We start from the raw sequence: 15,134 nt of genomic DNA on the forward strand, positions 1-15,134 counted from the left end.
GTGAATTCACGTTTACAAATGCTGAGCTAGTTTAAAGAACTTAAAGTGAGGCTTAAATAGTATTGAGCACTGTCTTGCTACAGTTAATTATATCTAGGGTCTAGGAAAAATAAATGATACTGGACATTGAAAAAATTCAACTATTAATATAATAGTTAAAAAATTTCAACTTAAATTAGAAAGTTAGGGTGTTAAAATGTGGGGTCAGAATTGTATCTTGACGGGAAGCTGAAGGTCCAGCCTCAGATCTCACGTCCTGTGGGTGGAGTGAAAGGCCAAGTTGGTCACTGCCGCCCACTAAGAGATGGTAGAGGAGCTCCCCGCCCCTAACCTGACTGTGTCTCCTCTTCCTGCTCATCCAGTGTCACACAACAAACCTTGTTCTAGCTGCTTCTGCCTTCAGCTCATCATTTTTACATAAAGTAAAATTATTAGTGGATTAGATTCAGATAGAGGAGTGGTGTATCATTTTGACAAAAAACTAATTTGTCACCTTTGTCTAACAGCAAAATTAAAAGCCCTTTAATAAATTAATGGTGGAAATAAGATTTAGAGATTAAAATATTACTTTAATCAACATTTTCTTAAAAATACTGATTTATGTACCACTTATTTCTTAATAAAATTGTCAGTGTAAATGGAAAGTGCCATTATAAATTATTTAGTTATTTAGTAAGTTATTTAATAACTTCTAAGTAAGAAGTTATTCAGTACTCATGTTAGTTGTAATTTACAACAGTCTCTAAAAAAAATCTCTAAAAATCTGTACAGTTTCAAATTCTTTAGTTCTGACCTTCGACTACTTTGCCCTGATACAACACTAGCCGCGATGCATTGGTAAGAGTGTACTGTACACGCCAAGACCTCCCCTCTCTTGCAGCAGGTAAAGGTGCTTCACAACGGTAGCAGAGTCCAGAATGGCCAAGTGAAAGGTGGATGGACATTGGAGTTGGATGAGTAAGTGCTCAGTACTGCTTGTGATTTTTCTCGGCTGCATCAGCTTGGGCAAGTCACTCAAAACGTGTGAGCCTTAGGGTCCTTTCCTGTAAAGTGGGGTGGAAACTACTACATGGTAGTTTATATGATGACATGAAATTATAACTATTTACAAATTACAAGGTTTAAATATAGTTCAGTGCCTGGCACATAGCAAGTATTCCCAGGTGATAACTATACATAATAACAAATATTAATGAAGATAACGGTACTGATAGCATCAGGCCTAGGCCAGCAGCAGCCTGTAAGTTTTCCTTCATGCACCGACCTCCTCCCTGTGGCAGTCTCTGTGCGTGGGACATGGAAGTACAAGAAATCACGGGGAAGTAGAACTTTTTTGAGGAGGATTACGTTAGTCAGATTTTTCTATGTAACAGTCTACTCCAAAATGTTAGTAACATCAGACAATGACTTATTACTTTCTCATTCTGTAAGATGGTATTCCACAACTTGTGCAAGGCCCACTTGGACAATCTTCATGCTCTGGGTTGGGCTCAGGTGTTCTCAGGTGGGCCCCTCACTTATCTGCAGCCTCAGTTGGTTGAGTTGGGACTGCTGGGCCTCGCTCCATGTGGGTTTGTTGTCCAGCAGGCTGACTGAGGCTCATTCAGAAGGTGCTGGGAGGCTCCCTGGTACAAGAGAAAAACTGTAGGGCTTCTAGGCCTAAACTTAGAACTCACAGCATTGCTTCCACTACATTCTCTCAGTCAAAGCAAGCCACAGTACTGGCTCAGGTCAAAAGGTAGGTTCACAGACCACAGTTCTTGACAGAATGAGATGCGAAGTATTTGTGGTTATTTCTGCATTTGCCACAATGTTTTCTGATTGTTGAGTTGGTGTGTGAGAGTTGGAGTGCCTCCATATTTTAATTTAAATAAATAAATAAATACATTTTATTGATTTTAAGGGAAGAGAGGAAAGAGGGGGTGGGGGGAGAGAGACAGAAAGATGGGGAGAGAGACAGAAATACAGAGAGAGAGCAGTTTGTTGTCCCACTTATTCATGCATTCATTGGCTGATTCCTGTAGGTGCCCAGACCAGGGATCGGACCCACGCCCTTGGTGTATCAGGACGCTGCTCTAACTGACTTGACTGCTGCAAGGGCTTGTGTACTGATGTTCGGTCTCATGGCCTCTTACAACAATAAAGTCAATGAAACAGATGGGTCTCAGAAAGACAACAATTCTGTTTTTCATTAAATAAAATTCCCATCAATTTTTTTTGCCATAAACATCTCCTGTATGTATGAACTAGTGACTTTAAATGGCTATCTTAAATAAACTGCTCCCTGATGGTTTTCAGTGAAAAACATGCAAAATCACCTTTACGTACAGGTCTACTTTCACCTTAGTCCAAAGGAACCTTCAGCTAAACTGGACAGGTTATTTAATGAGGACTTTGTGCTGAGATTATGTCGTGTTATCAACAGATGCTTGTGAGTTGAACTGAATGAAGCTCTTAATTCATCTGAATCAAGTTACCGAACTGACCGCCTGGAGACAGATGATGTTCTTTGTGTCCAGTGGTGATTGGGCCTCTTCCCAGGAACCCTCCAGTCCTAAGGTGCTAGTCTTTGAGCATCTGTTGTGCAGACATCTTTACTTAGCATTAGTCAGTAAAACAAATGAAAAATAATATTATATAAAAACTTCAAAAGCAATTTAAAATAAATTACATAGAAAGTAGGGCAAAAGTAGGTTTACAGTCTACTGTCTGCATGGGAAATAATACAACAATTAATAAATAATAATATAAGAATAAACTGTGTTCTGTGCATGTACAACTGTAAACCTACTTTCATCACACCCTGTATTTTAGAGCAAATGTCACATATATACTTAGGCCATTTTACCTAGAAATTTTAAATTGTGATTGAACCAGAACTTTAAAAATGTAAATTATAACACAAGTAGAATTCTAATGTTTCAATTACTGACAATACTAGGCAAAAATAATACACATATACGTAAAGTTTGGGAATTTTGAAAAATATTTCAAACAAAAGAAGTATCTTCTAAAATTGTGTTTAAAATGGAGGTTGATTATATACTAGTCTTGCTGGAGACTATTTCTAAAACTACGCCATTAAAAACTCTATAGCTGCACGTGGACAGGGACAATGTCTCCCCCGAGAGATGGCGGAGCCTGTGAGGCGCAGAGTGTGCGCTGAAGGCAGAGAAAGAGGTGCAGGGGTGCACTCAGACCCACGCGGCTGCTTTCCCTGCCTGGGCTCTGTGAGAACCATGTGTTCATTTTTACCTCTGAGATGTGGGAATATGGAGCTATCCAGGCTGCTATTTCTCTTGCTCGCCTGTCCTCTTGATCTTTGGGAAAATACCTTTGCAAATACCTAAGGATAATTTTTTAATGCAGAGCAGATGGAGCTGAAGGTACTCAGGGGGAGGGAGGACAACTTTCTAGGAAGTGAAGGCAGCTTCTTGTCTGCAATTCTGTTGTTTGAAACTTTTTCTGTGGCTATGAGACTGGGTGTAAGAAAAGCAATTCTGTACAATTTCAGATCCAAGGTAAGATTTAAAGGAGCTTAAAATAGTAGCAGAGGCCCTCAGCAGAAATGATAGTTACCTTCCGTACCTGCTGAAAGGGAGAGATTTGTGACGGACAGGAAGACCACACTGAGGAGCGTGGCAGGGAGGCTGAGACAGCCGGCGCTTCACGTCGATTTCTGATTGTCCGCCTTTCAGCTCACTGTTTAATTCACTTTGTAGCTTTTGAGTTAGAAATCTGAGTATTGTTTTATGTCTGTAAGATATCATTAATTTTAGACTAAACACTGTTTTAAATACCACATTGATGTGTTATGTTTTTATTATCATTTTCTGCAGAAGTAAAATTTTTTTATTTTGTATTTGCCTTTGAACCAAGAGTTATTTTTCAGAAGTTCTTAAATTTTTAAGCAGCAGGGCACTTAAACAGTAAGCTGAAAGACAGAGAATAAGAAATTAACATTTGTTAACGTTTGTTATCATTTTCTACTTTCTACTGTATATACAGAGAATGCTGTGTGTCACTTCTATTTTATCAAATTATAATGTCATTCTTCATAACATAATATGTAGTCAGTTTTCATAAGTATCTCATGAGAACTTGTAAAGAAGATATTTTTCTCTTACAGGTATACATAGTTCAATATATATGTGTAAACTTTACATTACTGATTATGTTCTTTTAATTTCTAAATCCTTACTGTTGTGTCTACTTTATTGTTTTTTGTCAAAGTGTGTAACAATTGTATCTTACTACATTTGTCTTCAAGTTGCTGCTGTTCTATTTGATGCACAAATATTAACAAATGTTACGTGTTCTTTGAGATGTGAGTCCACCATTCTCCCAGGTTGTGTGGCACCTGAATAAACCTCTTTCCTCTTGCACCAGCACCTGCCTCACAAGTCTGGCTTTTGTGGCGGCAGGCAGCTGAACCTCTGTTTTGTTTGGGTACAGTTTGGCTACTCTGGTGGGTCAGCGTGGACCTCGGCAAGTCTCTGAAGGCCTGGGCTGAGGTCCCAGCTGTCTGTGGCAGGCCAACTCCAGGAGTGGGACTGTGGGGACTCCCCAGCAGGTGACAAGAGCTTTTCCTTGGGGATGTTTCCTGCACTCCTTCTCAAGGGGTCAGCCAGCCACCTGAAACACTTGGCTGGTGAAGGAAACAGGTCTGGGGAGCAGACAGACTCCAAGGCTGGTAGGTCGAGCTGGCGTGCACTGTGTCCCTGCTGTGTGGGCTTCGTGCCACTTGGGCCCAGTTACGGCCAGTTACGGCCATGTGCAGCACCAGCTGGGAGGCTCTCCCTGGCACTTGGACTTTACCCATTTAGAGAATGGAGGGTATTGGCAGATGGCAGGGCCATTTTATTAGACAACCCAGATGTTACCTTTCAAACCACCACTACCTTAAACCCAGCCACCCTACTCCCAGACTCAGAGGGAAGCTCAGATCTCCAACATTGTAACAGAAGCCAGGCTGTGCAGTTCTGCAACAGATTTGGGTTTTATTGCCCATCACCAAAAAATAAACTCCAAGGGCAAGAGTTAGGTGAAAAGGGAAGGGAGTATTTATTAAAAGTTATACAGATTTAGAATGATAGCAATTTTCTGTTTTCAAGTCCCAAACTCTCTTAAAACCAAACACCTACAAAACACACACAGTCTTGCCTCCCCTTACTAAACCAGGCTAGTCAGAGGTACCATCTTTCAGGAAAAATATAGAAGTCTGCAGCCTCAGTAGGCAGGTTCCTGTTTAGCATTCTGGCTTCTCCCAGTCATCAGTGCTTGGCTAGGCTCCCGCGGTTCCATCAGCCGTGTCTCCATGTTCTCCAGCTCTTAATCTGGAACCCTGCATCTAAGTGAGAATCACTATGAATGCCCAGTTTAAATACTCACATTGAGTTTTCTATGTCTTGTAGGATTTCTTGCAACTTGCAGGAGTACCTTGCTCCTGCCATGTCTTGTATGCTGTTGTACAGGTGTTGGTTAAGAAGCAATATTACCAGAATATCAAACTCATACCAGCGAACCCTCCCCCCTGCACTGTATCAGCAATAGCAATTGAACAGAGATTAATAAAAGTGGAGTGAGATTAAGAATATTATAAGATAGGAATAAGGAAATATGAGATGACTAAAGGAAGGAAAATTGATTTTGAGTGGGAAGAAGGAGGAATAATAATAAGAGTAGGGAATAGAAACCAGGTGAAGAAAGGAAGAGAATAAAATTTAAAATGTAAGTAAAACAGGGAAGGGTGATGGCAAAAGTGGAGTAAGAATAAGGAAGAGTATACTGTGAGGTTTGAAATAAAAATTAAAATGGTATTGAACCAACAGGAACACAATTGCAGAAAATCCACAGCAGGGTTGATAGCAACAATAGCTGAGCAAAAATTAATAAAGGTGGAAAAGGAATAATAATGTTATACACAAGAGAAAAGAGAATATAAAATGTTTACAGTAAAAGAAAATGATTTTGAGGGGATAGTGAAAGATAACTAATAAGAGTAAGGAATAGAATTCAGGCTAAGAAGTGGGGAAAAAATGAAATTCCTAACTCAACTGATCAAGGGCAGGGGAAGGCAAAATGGAGCAAGATGGGGGAGAATGTCCTATGGGATTTGAAGTACCAATAGTGGAAAAATAGGAATACTGTTGGAGAAGAACAGCAATAACCATGATATTCCCACCCAACTAGCCAAAATTTATAAAGGTGAAAAGGAAATAAGACTATTATATAGGTGGGGGGAAGAATATCAGCTGACTTAAGGAAGGAAGAATGCTTTTGTGAGGATAGATGGAGGAGAAGTAGTCAGAGTAAGGAGTAGGAACCTGGTGTATCTTGGGAGAAGGTAAAGTTACAACAACGAGTAAGGTCAGGAAGAAGGCAAAATGGAGTAAAACCAGGGAAGGGTGCTATGTGGGATATGCAGTAACAATAATATGAAAAAATATATGTAATCTAAATAAAAAGAATAAAAAATAAAGGACCAACTGTGGTGAGTTAGTTGGAACACAACTGAAGCAAAAGAAGAAACATTAAAAGCTAGGTGAAGGGAAAAAAGAAGAAAGAATCACATGCAAGTTCTGAGGGAAGAGCAAGGTGAAGTTCATCTCAGCTGTAGGTGTTCACCTTCTGACTTCTTTCTGGATCCTTCTCTGACTTTTCATCAGCTCAGTGTCCCACCCAGGCAGTTCAGCTTCTGGCAACATCACCTGTATCACCTTCATCTGCCTCTAGAGGGAGCCTCTGTGGCGATCAAGAGGGTGGGGCCTCTAGGCCTCCCCTGGGACACACTGTTCAGGCTTCTGGTAAAGCTGTGTGCATGTTTCCCCTGCCCCGACACCTCCCGTCTCGGTCTGACCCAGCTTAATTCCAGTAATTACAGTTTCTGATTAAATAGCTGTCCCTTTGTTTGGGGTTACGGGGGGGGGGGGCAATCTGTGTAAGAGTGTCAGCTCTTTCCCGCTTGGTATAGTCTGCAGCTCTATGTGCTAGCTGAGGCTGGGCAGAGCCTGAATCCCCCTTGTTGTACCCTTTCTTAACTTCCTGTTTTGATGGCCTCAGTGGAATAGGACCCTAGGACCCAGTTTGTCTCCCTGTGAGGAGTTCAAAATGGGCCCCTCTGGGCTCCTCTTGCTGTCTTTCTCTTGCAGAAATGCACTCTGCATGGTCCTTAAGCCTTCCCAGCCAGTTTTGCTGATCTTCCCTGCTCAGGCAGAAGGCAGTGGCTGGGTGCAATCTTCCCTTCCCTGAGCTTCTGCCAAGGAAGGGGGCTCAGCATGGCTTTAAATAATCTCAGGTGCACAGCTCCCAGCACCCTGCCCTCACAGCATACAGGACCCGCACTCCACACTCTGCGCTGGGCTGGGGCGGAGAAATCACCTCCCTTTGCACTTTTTTGATTGATCTGTCTGGCTTCACTGAGTGGGAACAAATCCTGCCTAAATTTTTTTGTCTTGTAGGTAGAACAGTTGTGTGTGGGGTCCCTGTCCAGCATTCCATGGCTCCCCTTTTAAAAAAGGTCTCTTTGGGCACGCCAACTGCAACACTAAGTCACTGTCCAGTTTTCTGTACCGGCCACCTCTCCAAAAAGTCAAAAGTCTATCACAGTCATGGCTAGTCACAGCCCTCATCCTCCACCAGATCCAGGTGCAGATAGCCTCTGTCTCACTCTCTGGCACTCTCTTGGTCTGCATTTGCCACTCTAATTATGGGTGTGCCGCTAGTTGTGTGGACGTGTACCCTGGTTCTCCCTGATAACTTTGTGTATTCATGTTGCTTCCAACCTGGTCTGGGGATTCCCTGCCCGGGGAGGGGAGGGAGCTGCTAAGCTGCTATCTCTGACCAGGCTGTCCCTGGATGCAGATGCTGCTGCTGTGGCTGCTGAGTCAGAAGGTTTAAAATAAAAGGAGGACAGAGACTGGCTCTCCTGTTCTCTTCCTCGAGGATGCCTGGGTGGTCACGCTGCAGCTGCCTGCGGATGGCATTTGGATGTTAGAAGGAACTCTGGGAGCAGATTAGGACTGTGTTGGCCTGGCAGAAGGTGGCAGAGTTAGTTGTCTTTTGATCTAGAGGGGATGGGCTCTGAGGCAGAAATCTATTCTTCCAAAATTGTGTAGGTTTTATATCTTATGTTGTTTTAGTTGGCAAGCTAATCCTATAGAAATAATTTAATTAAAAACTAAAAGGGAGAATTATAGGGGGGGACTCAGGAGTTAAAGATTTTAGCTTTAATTGATAGGTTTAAGTGATTAAAGCTGTCATTAAGGGTTAAAGAGTTTAGCCTTAATGGATAGGCTAATGCAAGTGGAAAGGTGTTATTTCAAAATTGTGAAGCTTTTGAATAAAAACTCTTTTCCTTTATCACCAAACCTTTGCCCCTGGAATTTTGCCTAGAGCAGGGGTGTCTGGGCCACACTGGAAGAAGAAGAGTTGTCTTGGGCCACACATTAAATACAGGGTGACATGTAATCACAAAAAAATCTCATAATGTTTTAAGTACATTTACAGTTTTGTGTGGGGCTGCATTCATAGCTGTCCTGAGCTGCATGTGATGCGGCCCGCAGGTGGCGGCAGGCAGCAGGACCCCACTTGCTGTTTGGCAACACAATCACCACAGACTAAATAATAGAAGGCCAAGCCCTTCTGTAGGAACCTCAGCACAAAAGGCTGAATGATTAGTCCTCACCAGAGACTTTGAGTTACCCCAGGGAAAGAATATTGACATCCACACTGACTCTAAATATGCCTTCATGGTAGTAGTTCGTGCCCATGGGACAATATGGAAAGAAAAAGGGCTCTTAACCTGGGGGAATAGGGACCTCAAACACTCAAAAGAGATTTTACAATTGCCAGAGGCTGTGAATCAACCAAGGCAGATTGCCATAATGCAGTGCCCAGGACATCAGAAGAACTCTTCCCAAACAAGCCAGAGAAACCAAATTGCTGATATAGTAGTAATGTTACTGGAGAAACTTTGGTTCTTCTCGCTGACACAGTAAAGAATTATAGGTCAGTGAGCCTATCAGTGTGCAAGCAAAGTTTATCAGTGAATGGGAGAGCAAAAGCAAAGGTGGCCAAAGGCCCACGTGCCAGAGGTCAGGTGGCCAAAAGAGGGTCGAGTCCTTTGTTCTGAAAACTTACCTAGTTGTTGGGATGAGAGTGAGGGAGTCACATTTTTTTTAGACTTTATTTATTTACTTTTAGAGAGAGGGGAAGGGAGAGAGAAAGAAAGGGAAAGAAACATCAATGTGTGAGAAATACCTCTATCAGTTGTCTCTCCCATTCCCCCAACTGGGGACTGACCCACAACCTAGGTATGTACCCTGAATGGGAATTGAGACAGCGACCTTTCAGTTTGCAGACTGGTGCTCAGTCCACTGAGCCACACCAGTCAGGGCAGGGAGTTACATTTTGATTGGCGGGTAAAGGTGGTGCTACTTTTCCATGGGGACATGACTGCCTAAGTGTAGGTATGGGTGGGGGTCTGTTAGCCCAAATCCTTATCTTGCTCCAGACTCCATTTGCTCATTTTGTACGTGATGGGAGGCAGGCAGTTAACCAAAGTTGATGTATGGGCTTTTACTTTAGGTCACTGTAGTCCCCTCCCCTTCTCCCTTCTGGGCCCTGGGATGAATACACAGTCTCCAGGTTTTCCTTTTCCCAGCTAGTGGAGAGGATACACACAGGCTTTCAAAGGCCCCCGACTCCTACACTATCACAGTTTCACTTGTTGTCTAGAATGCCTGGCAGCCTTACTGAACCAGGCTCAGGGCTGCTGGTCAAAGTGTGAGCTTTCGCTGCTGGCCTCCTGTATCGAGTTCTTGGTTAGATTGCAGTGGTGAGGGCCCTGCCTTTATTTCCCCTCTGGCTGCTCATTCCACTGTAGCAGTAAGACAAGCTGCCTGAGAGCCGCTTGGGGCATTTTAGGGCTCTAATTCCCAACCTGGACTCGTCAGAACTCAAACCCCATTGTGAAGAACGAGAGCAGGAACAGGCCTGTGAACGGGGATTCACTAACACTGATCCTAATTTTATATAGAAGATCAACCTGCATGGTATGATCTTACTCCCTGAAAATGCTACTATATCCCATCCTCAAAAATTACATGAAGGGACCCGTTATGGAAGGGATGCTTTAATGGACCTCATTGGGCCACATTTGAAAGGCCCCATTTACAAAGGACCATTCAGAAGATTACTGAAGTGTGTCAGATATGTGGCAAAGACAATCCTAAGATGGAATGTAACCCAACAGGAAAGGGAGTAAACATAAAAGAATATGTTCATTTGAGGACTGGCAATTTGACTTCACTCAAATGCCTAAAACCATAAAAAACTTTAAATGCATAGTTTTTGTAGACACTTTCACTGGATGGGAAGAGGCATACCCTACTAGAATGAGAAGGTCACTGAGGTAGCAAAACCTCTACTCAGAGAAGTAGTTCATAGGTTTGGACTTCCTTACAGAACCAAAGTGACAATGGACCATCATTCACTTTAGAAATCTCCCAGAAGACAGGACAAGAACTACAGATTCAATGAAATTTGTGGGAAAGACTGAGAAAATGAACCACCAAATAAAGAAGACTGTGGTGAAAATATGCCAGGAAACACATTTGAAACGGAACCAGGCATTCCCTATTGCCGTGCTTTGGATTAGGGTAGCCCATTGAGGTGGGCTTAGATGATGCCAGTGACAATGTTATTTTTTATTTTATCCTGCATTTCCCAGACAGTGGCTTTCTTGGCAATTTTGTTTTTCTGCTGTTGGGTGTGCCACCCAGAGCCCTAATTGGGGTTACATCATAAGGATATTTTAGTCTCTCCAGTTTCTGCTTTCAGTACAATTCTCTCTACACTAGCGAGAGACACACCCTGCACTAAACACTTGGTTGTTTGTGTGCACAATAGCTCTCACTTTGGAAGCCCACCTGCAACACCATCTCTTGAAACATGAAGCTGTCTACCAGCTTCACTTGTTCAGCAGTGCTATCCCCTAGACACTGGGTGTGGTGCCCTCCAGAGTGAGCAATCCTTCTCCCTTGCATAAGTGCTTCCCTTCTTTCCTGACCTCATTCTGTCTTTATTAGAGAGTAAGAATCTCCGGGCCTGGGGATAGGTAAGACTACAGTATTTGACAGCAGGAAGTAACTACAGAAGAATGAGACCTTCATCCATTTACCTTTATAAGACTGCAAGGGTCCAGAGTTTTGAAGGGGGGAGTTGTTATTGTGACCAGCTGGGAGTCTCTCCCACTGGCCAGGATGGCAGCAGGGGGAGGTTCTTGCACTGAGCACACCAAAAGCTAGAAATGTGGATGAAGAGGGCCTTAGCACCAAAAGCTAGCAGATTATTGGGTAGGGAAAAAACCCTCCTCTCCCTATCTCTATGGGAAGCCCAGGCTTGAGCAGGAAGAGGAGATGGTTTCTGAGGCAGGAGTCTACCATTCCCTCAGGTTGTGTGGCACCCCAACAAAACCCATTTTCTTTTGTGCCAGCACCTGCCTCACAAGTTTGGCTTTTGTGGAGGCAGGCAGCTGAAGCATCATTTTGACTGGTTACATTAGTGTCTTTCAAATTGTGATGCAATATTAACTATAGTCACTGTGCTGTACATTGTATCCCCATGGCTGACTTATTTTATAACTGGAAGTTTGTATTTTTTGAACCTCTTCCACTCCTATACCCACCTCTGGCAAATACCAGTCTGTTCTGTGTATTTATAACCTTTTATTAATTGTTTTTGTTTTTCTATTTTTTAATTTTCATGTATAAATAAAATCATACAGTATTTCTTTTTCTGTCTGACTTATTTCACTTAGTATATTGCCCTTGAGGTCTTATCCATGTTGTCACAAATAAGAATGAAATAAAGATTTCATTCTTTTTTATCATATGTATATATTATTTCCACATTTTTAATCCATTCATTTATTGATGGACATTTAGGTTGTTTGCATGTCTTAGCTATTGTTAATCATGCTTCAGTGAACATGGGGTGCATATATCTTTTGAGTTAGTGTTTTCACTTTCTTTGGATAAACACCCATAACTAGACTTGCAAATTGATAGCTGGCCAAGGGCTGTCTCTTTGTTTCCTGTGGGACCCAAAAGGGCAAGATCTTCTGGCTTCCAGAGCCAGGTGATCAAATACCACTGTGTGGAACCCACAACAACCGGGAACCAGACACAGGTGAAAGCTTCCTTGCAGAGGGAGGGCACAAAGATAACTCCTGCCCTCCAAGGTCTCTGGAAAGGATGACAGCTATCCCTCAGCTGTGTGTTTAATTAGAAGTCTGCTTTTCTGGCCACAGCTATGAACATAAGCTAACAGGCCTCTTTCACAGAAAGACTAGCATTTTAGTATGTTGCTTTGTATGGGTGTGGAATGAGGTTCAGAATGGGGTATAGGCTGAAAGCGCCAACCCCCCACAACAAACCTAGTTTGGGGGCTGGGAAAAGCAGCAGCACAGCCATTGAGAGTTTGGCATATCAGTAACTGCAGGCTGGCCTCATAGACACACTGAATAGTCTGCCTGGGAGCTGGGTGCGACCTTGACCCATTGTGTAACTGAGAGGTGGCCCCTCTGGTTACAGGGCTGAGGGAGAGCTTGGAGATGGTTCTCTCCACACCACTGGGCCACACCTGCTGGAACTAACTATGGCAGCCAAGAAAGTCAGAAAAATATGTGAGTGCTACCAGGTGTAGCTGATTATGGGAGGAGTCAGGAACGGGGTTATGGAGGAGGTTCCAGGCTGGGATTTAAACAAAAAGGCAGGCTGCAATGTGTGAAGGGGTTCCACATCGTGCAATGTGAGACCTTGCGGGATCATGCGGGTCAATAGGAGGTAAAAGGAGTCTCACTGGCCATGAGGAGGTGCCACGTGGTTTTGGATTAAGAACTGGAAATCGTGGCAACACAGCTGATAGTGCTGGGAACCACCAGAGGCTTATCCAGCCACACAAGCATTACTGGAAGGAACCCGGAGAAGTGAGCTGTGGACTTCTGGTTTTTTTTCCCCTTCTTCTGGAAGGCAGTACTTCTGACCAGCATGCCCTGGTGTTACAGAACAGAGGTCCAAGAGGGGGCAATATTTGGCTTACCCAGGGAAGCCAAAAGCTGTTACAGAACAGATACACTGGGCCCGGACTCCAGAGGATGGTACACTAATACCGTCCAGACCCCCTACTAGGCCCCATCATCTTGCCAATTGGAAAGACATCTCTCAATGCCAGAGATTTGTGAAAAGGAAAGGAAATGTTTATTTAATGCTATATAGGCCTAACATAGTAACCTAACATCTTCATTAAAATATCAAAGTCCTTTAGAATATCCACCTACGCACGCAGCACTCCCTTCTCCCCCTGTTCTAACTCAGGGCACCGTATCTCAGGAGGAGAAGCTCACGTCCGTGTTTCAGGCTGCTGGCACCATCAGGTGTGTCACCATCCAGGCAGGATCTCCAATTAATCCAGTCATGTTGTAACAGGGTGCAGCTGGGGGGGGGGTGCAGAAAAGGATTTGGAATGGGGTCCAGAGCTCAGGGTGTCCAGGAAATATTAAGATGTCCTTACCCCCCCCACCCCCACCCAGGTGTCAGTTGGGGAAGGGACAAATGGAGCAAGGCCATTGAGTTGTTTTACATAGCAACAGTTTCACAGCTAACCTCTGGAATGGCCATTTAACACATCTATAACCTTTAACTGGTTTCATAGATATGTTGAATAGCTGTGGCCAAGTTTTGAGCCAGGGAGAAGGGAGGGGCTTCTACCCAGGATGTAACTGGGGGCTGGTGGGAGTTACAGAGCCTGTGTGAGAGCTTGGAGTTGATTGGCTCCACGCCATGGGGGCCACACCTGCCCAGACTCAGGATGGCAGCCCAGTAAACTTGTAATAATACAGAGATACTGGCAGGTATAACTGATTGTGGGAGTAGTCAGAAATAGGAGTACAGAGGAAGATTGGCACAGGGATTTAAACCCCTGACATGGCAGCCCTTGGGGAGAGAGCCATGCGGTTTTGGGCAGAGTGAGGACCCCCTCTTGGTGAGGTGAAAGAGGGAGCTACACAGTTTTGGTAGAGTGCAGACCCCCTCTTTCCCAGGTGAAAGGGAAAACCACACAGCTTTGCCAGAATGGAGATCCCTGCAGCCAGGTGGGGAAGAAAGACACATGCTTTGGGTGGAGTATGGACCCCTGCAGCTTTGGTAGAAGAGGCCCACATGGCTTTGGGGTGCTCCCTTTGGCCATGTGGCCTGGGAAGCAGGAGAGACTTTACCTGGAAAAATGGGTACAAAGAACTCTTGCCAGTGGACCGTGAGAAGGTACCACAGTGCTTTGGATTAATTGGACATCCTGCCTGGACGGTCAACACCTCTGATGATACCAGTGGCCTGGAAAAACGGACGTGTGCTCTTTTCCTGAGTTACGGTACCTGGAGTCAGGGCAGGGGGAGAAGGGAGCGCTGTGGGCATCTGTGGTTATCCTAAAGTATTTTGATATTTTTATGGGGACATCGGGTCACTACTTTAAGTCTGTACAGCTTTAAATCTTTCCTTTCCTTTTCACAAATCACCAGCATTGAGGGATGTCTTTCCTCTAGTGGTGGACAGACGAACCCAGCAGGTATTAGTATACTGTCCTCGGAGGGGCCCTGTTGTTCTGTAGCAGTTTTTGGCATCCCTGGGTGGGCCAACTATTGCCCCCTGCCTTGGAACTCTGTTCAGTAACAATGTGGCACCTTCTCATGGTCCACTGGCAAGAGTTCTTTGTACCCATTTTTCCAGGCAAAGTCTTTCCTGCTTCCCAGGCCATGCGGCCAAAGGGAGCACCCCAAAGCCGCGTGTGCCTCTTCTACCAAAGCTGCAGGGGTCTGCACTCTGCTAAAACCACATGGCTCTCGCCCTTCATTTGGCAAAGAGGAGTTCCTCACTCTGCCCAAAACTGCGTGGTTCTCCCTTCAATGGCTGCCATGTCTGGGTTTAAATACCTGCACCAATCTTCCTCTGTATTCCTATTTCCGACTCCTCCCACGATCAGTTACACCTCCCAGTATCTCTGTATTATTACAAGTTTACTGGGATGTCATCATGAGTCTGGGCAGGTATTGCCCCATGTCATGGAGCCAATCTTCT

Source organism: Artibeus jamaicensis, unplaced genomic scaffold (genome assembly GCF_021234435.1).
Source record: "Artibeus jamaicensis isolate MK-2021 breed Jamaican fruit bat unplaced genomic scaffold, CSHL_Jam_final contig_2821, whole genome shotgun sequence".
In the NCBI taxonomy this organism is placed as follows: Eukaryota; Metazoa; Chordata; class Mammalia; order Chiroptera; family Phyllostomidae; genus Artibeus; species Artibeus jamaicensis.